This window comes from Carcharhinus amblyrhynchos, chromosome 32 (genome assembly GCF_965287045.1).
Source record: "Carcharhinus amblyrhynchos chromosome 32, sCarAmb.v2.hapA, whole genome shotgun sequence".
NCBI classification, from domain to species: domain Eukaryota; kingdom Metazoa; phylum Chordata; class Chondrichthyes; order Carcharhiniformes; family Carcharhinidae; genus Carcharhinus; species Carcharhinus amblyrhynchos.
In genome coordinates this window covers 9,310,423-9,316,240 of record NC_137355.1, presented here as the reverse complement: position 1 = coordinate 9,316,240, position 5,818 = coordinate 9,310,423, and the positions used below count along the sequence as shown (strand labels likewise).

Genomic DNA, 5,818 nt, shown 5'->3' with positions numbered 1-5,818 from the left:
TGGTGGTTCAAAAAAAATGCTGCTTGATTTCAAATCGAGATGATGAATGTTTAATTTTAAGATTACCTTCCCCTGTTTTTCATCTGTATCGACTCTGTCAAATAATTTGAATATTGGAATGGATAAAGGATTGGTAAACTAATGGGAAACAGTGAAACGGGATAAATGGGATATTTTCAGGTTGGCAAAGAGTAACTAGTGAAGTGATTGGCAATTCTAACCTTAAACCCAGAGTTGTAACCTCGCTGGGGTCAATTGATTTATTCCATTAGATTGGGATAAAATTCCTACTCAGCTCATCATTTCATTATCATTTCAAAGCAATCATTTATTAAGTGACTTTCCATCACATCAGTTACATGTTGTGTATAATAAGCAGCAGAGCATTGTGCTGTCCATGGAGAGGGTTGGGCAGGTGGGGGGTGGTGAAATTGATCTTCATAACTTCAGAACAATCTGTGAAAGCTGAGGAGTGGCTTATCGCAGGATGGCTGAGAAGATTTCTCTGCTTTTCACGCAATTTCCACGTCACAAGCTGTGAAAACACATCTGACATTGAGGGGCTCAGTCGCATCGCTCATGTTCACTGTCCCTCTGGACTCTCTCTGGATAGTAAGAAAAGAGATCACATTGAATGGGTTCCAATTCTGGCTGGGGACAATTAATAAAATGGCACTGTGCAGTCACATGGGATAATGGAGCCTTAGATACAGCACTGACTGGGAGGATTATACTCAAACCATGAAACTACTTACATTTTAATTCTTGAACTTCACATTTGCCTCTGTCACTAAAATAAAACAGGTGAAATACTTAATGACATATACTTCAAACAATGTCAAACATCTGAAAGGGGGATTTGGCATTTTTAAATCAAGATCTTCCAAAACTCAATTGATTCAGGAATTATCCCTCTGGATTGAAATGCTGCCATTGTTATTCCATAATTTCAGACAGGTGGGATAGAGAAATTAGGGAATAATAGACCCGTTAGTCTGATGTGGGGAAATTACTAGATCTGCTACGAGGACTCAAGATCAAAAGATTTAGGAGCAGGAGTGAAGGCCATTCGGTCCCTCAAACCTGCTCCACCAGTGGCTGATCTGATTGTGGTTTACCTCTACTATCCTCTCTGCTTCATGCAATCTTGTCCATCAGGAATCTGTTGAACTCAATGCGAACATGTAAGTTCGTTCTAACAAACCTGATTTAATTTAATAAGGGATTACCAAGTTTGGTAGATAATAGGGGGCATTTGGATGTGACCCATGTAGATTTCTAGACAGTAACTCAATAAAGTTCCACACAAGAGGCTATCAACAAAAATAAACTGTATGGAATTGGAGGCAATGACATGAATATAAAATTGGTTAGGAAGTATGGAAGGCAGAAAATAGGGACAGTAGGTATATAGTAACATTGGCAGGATGTAAATATCTGTACCTCCCAGAACTCCAGCATTTCACTATATTTATAAATGACTTCAATAAAGCAATAGCTGAGCTTGCTGATAACACTAAGGCACATTAAGTAGTACAGACAACAGTCACAAGGGGACATTGATGGATTAAGTGTGTTAGCAAATTGGCAGCGACAGAATTCAAAGTGGGGAAGTGTAAAGACATCATCCACACTGCACCCAAGACTGGTCAAAGTATTTTGAAATGTGAGAAGCTTAGAACTTCTTACGAGTGAATTAGTGTTTGTTCATGTGAATCACTAAAGTTCGTTGACAGGTACATAACATGATGAAAAAGGCTGATGGGGTGTAAATCCATCTCACAGAGGCTGGAGTATAAAGGTGTAGAAGTTATGCTCCAGTTCTGGCCACTGCACTTCAGGAAAGTTAATTTGGTGAACGGAGATTCATCAGGATGCTAAAAGGAGTAAAGAGGGTGGGCTTGAATATATTAAGTGGTGATCTAATTGAGATGTTTAAGATGTTTTCAGGATTAGATCAGGAAGATGGAGAGAAGCTGCTACCTCTGCTGTGAGAGTCTAAAATCAGGAGAGCCAACCTTGAGGTTCGAGCAGGGCTGTAAAGAAAAGACATCAAAGGGTAATGGAAATCTAGAACTCTTTCCCCAAAGGGTGTTAGTTTGGCAATCAATTGAAAATTTCCTTGGTGAGACTGATAGATTTTCTATGAGGTATATGAAGGGATGTGGAACCAAGATGAGCAAATGTAGTAAAGATAGAGATAAACTATCATCAAATTAAATGGCAGAACAAGCTCGATGGGCTGAAAGGTCTTCTCCTGTTGCCATGATCAAGACAAATGAGATGTGTTAGAAGCAAGACTGTAAAAATCATCATAATTAGTTGGTAGTAAAATACAATTTCCAGTTTGAAGAAACATATTTTAAAATTCTTGCTTACCTCTGGCAGATTGTTGTCCTCTTCTGATTATGCTCCATTAGAGCAAATTAATGCAGCCACATAGAAAACCAGGATACCTACACGCATGGAACTGCAACTGCTGTCACGATCTACAGAGCAGAAGCAACATTAAATTCAGGCATTGCAATCCAGTGTTCTAGATACAGCTCATTGCACTGGCTACAAACCTTTCCCTTAGAATCTACAATAGTCAATGGCAAAGGAAGGAAATTGGACCAATTTACAACAGATACAAACTGTACAAATAGACCCAGAATCTCTCAGCTGGAACTCCTGACACTGAATGATTCATATTGCAGATTGTCTTACTGATTTTTACTGTTGATCAGAGTTCCACTGCTGGTCACTGGAGATATTCCGGATGTTGAGGTGTCTGAATTTTCTGCCCTTTTTGTCACACTGAGGGAGATGTATGCTGTAATCTTCCAGACAGATTTCTGAGATCAGACCGTGTACAACACAGAGATAGCTCCCAGTGTCCAACTCCTTCACTGAGTCAATAGTGAGGTTGTGAGAATTGCTTTTATTTGCCTGAGCTTTTGCTAGAGATTCTTTGTGATGACTCTTTATCCACACAGCAGTGTGTGTTAGAATGTGATCTATAATCCACAATATGAACAGACTGCAGACACTTGTTAACATTTTCAGATATGATCCAAAGCAGAGCGAAGGGGTGAGGTTTTCTGATTCTCAAATTGGCAGGGTAAAGTCACATTCTCTTCCTCTGGGATCGTGCGGGCTTCGGACCGGTGAGGTGGCAAAATTCTGGCATTTGTATCCAATTTAACAAAAAGCTGACGTTCCAACACCATATTGTCTGCAACACAGAAGACTTCCTGCTTCCATGATCTTGGCATCCACTCCTAATCCAGCCTTATTTCAGCTGAATCCCTCAACTTTGTATTTATCTACTTGATTGCCTCAATGATCTTTTGGCTGGTTTCCAATCTTGCAACCTCTGTAGACTTCAGCTTATTACCAACTCTGCTCTCTCTAATCCTAGGCCATTTCAAGTCCTCTTCACTTACCTGCACAGTCCTCATTAATCTACAGAGGCTCCCGGCTTCTTGACGCCCCAGATTTAAACTTCTCACTCCCATCCACAAGTCCCATGGAGATTCACCATTTTCTATCTCTGTAACATCCTCCAGCAGAACACGCCCCCATCTGACTCACTGCTCCTCTGATTCTGATCTCTCAAGCATTGCTTCCGAAGAGTTTCACAGCACAAAACGAGATCCTTCGGTCCACAGAGTCTGTACCGCTCTTCAAGTACATATCTATTCAAATTCCATTTTCCAGCATTTGGTTCACAGCTTTGTATAGTACAGCATTTAAAGTGCTCATCCAAACATTTCTTTTTAAATCCCTAGTACTGAGACATTTTCTCAAGAACTACTCCACAACCAGGCATCAGGGAACACAGGTCTTTCTTCAGTCTACTTGCTCCGCACGCCACTCGTTGACGGTCTACTCAGGTCAGTTCCCAACTAGCTCACCCCACACCCCAGGTTATCTGACCCATCCCCTTAAAGGGGCTATGCTCCAACATACATAAAACTTCTTAAATGTTATGAGAGTCTCTGCCTCTTAAGTTTGTTTATTAGAGTCGCAAGCAGGCTTGCATTTAAGTTGCTGTGGGGATCCCCTGGCCACCACGCTCCGGCATCTGTTCGGGTACATTGAGGGCACGTTTGGCGTGGCCAATGCACCTGGTCGGCGCATCTTTCAGGCTGTGGGTGGAGGCTAGAGCCCCCGGAGGAGACCTATGTAGACGGTGACCCAAGCCGGTAGTCGAACCTGGGTCCTTGGCGCTGTGAGGCAGTTGTGCCACCGTGCTGCCCCAGTCTACCACACTTCCAGGCAGTGACTTCCAGATTCCCAGCATCCGTTGGCTGGAAAAGTTTTTCCTCAAATCCTTTTCCTTTCTCTCCACCGTTGGTGGTTGCACCTTCAGCCAGCACGGCTCTGTAGCCAAAATTCATCTAGAACCACACCACCAGCTTCATCCTTTTTACACAACCGCTACCCCCCCGCCCCCCGAAACTAATTTCCTTCATCAAGCTGCTCACCTCCCACCTGACATATATGAAGGTACATCATGGTTCACTCAGGGAGTCTGGGTTGATGTAGCAGCATGAACGTTTTACATGTGTGTTGCGGTCTGGAGCTATGGACTGTAGTGATAGACGCTCCAACCTCTTGTCCATCACACCCCTGACCAGGAATCTCTCTCTCTCTCTCTTTTCATATCTGCCATTGATGTGAGTTGGAAGAATCTGCAACTTGACACTCAACAAGTTTCACTGCGTCATAACGACATGGGTTTCCTCCGGGTGCTCTGGTTTCCTCCCGGGTTCCAGGGATGTGCAGGTTAGGTTGATTGACCTTGCTAAAATTGCCCTTTAGTGTCCTGAGATGCGGAGGTTAGAGGGATTAATGGGTAAAATATGTAGGGATACGGGGGTTGGGCCTGGGTGGGACTGTGATCGTGCAGACTCGATGGGCTGAATGGCGTCTTTCCGTACTGTAGGATTTCTATGATTTCTATGATATAGTCAGTGATGAGGAAGTTTGAACAGTAGAAAATACTTCATCTGAGTCTAGAAACAGCATGCACATAATCCCTCAGCTGGAATTATTGATATTAAATGATTTAACTCATTTCATGCATAGTCTGACTTACCATTTGTAGGCATTCCACTGTTGGTCACTGGAAATATTCCAGATGTTGAGGTGTAGGTGTCTGGATTTTCTGCACTTTTTATAACACTGAGGGAGATGTTTGCTGTAATCTTCCAGACAGGTTTCCCTGTGACCTGACCATGTACAACACAGAGATAGCTCCCAGTGTCCAACTCCTTCACTGAGTGAATAGTGAGGTTGTGAGACTGACTTTTATTTGTAGGATTCCCTGAGCTTTGGTTAGAGATTCTTTGTGATGACTCTTTAACCACACAGCAGTGTATGTTAGAATGTGATCTATAATCCTCAATATGAACAGAGTACAGACACTTGTTAATATTTCCAGATATGATCCAAAGCAGAGTGAAGGGCAGAGATTTTCTATTCTCAAACTGGCAGGGTAAAGTCACATTCTCTCCCTCTGATGCAGTCAGTGACGAGAAAGTTTCAACAGTAGAAAATCCTTCATCCGAATCTAGAAACAATATCGAAAAGAATAATTTTATTCAAATAATCTCAATGCGGTACTTTGTCAAAGGATTTCCAAAAGTCCATGTTAAATAACATTCACTGCATTTCTCCATCTACTTTGTCTGTTACCTCCTCAACAGTTTATCAAGCACATTGGGCAGAATTTTTTGTTCCTTTGTAGCCCACCAGCTCCACTGCCGGCTTTTCCCGCCATAATTTTTCACACTTGCTCAAAATAAATCCAGGAGGTGGTTCCCAAATG

At 42.3% G+C, this 5,818-nt stretch overlaps 1 long non-coding RNA gene across 1 annotated transcript; it reads right to left on the bottom strand.

Annotated features, from left to right (window-relative positions):
• Positions 1-365: 365 nt before the first annotated feature.
• On the bottom strand, positions 366-5,532 carry LOC145360807 (uncharacterized). The gene is made up of 3 exons (XR_013889772.1): positions 5,087-5,532; positions 2,380-2,489; positions 366-605 (listed from the first exon to the last, which is right to left on the bottom strand). It is a non-coding gene; the product is annotated as an uncharacterized LOC145360807 (long non-coding RNA).
• Positions 5,533-5,818: the final 286 nt, after the last annotated feature.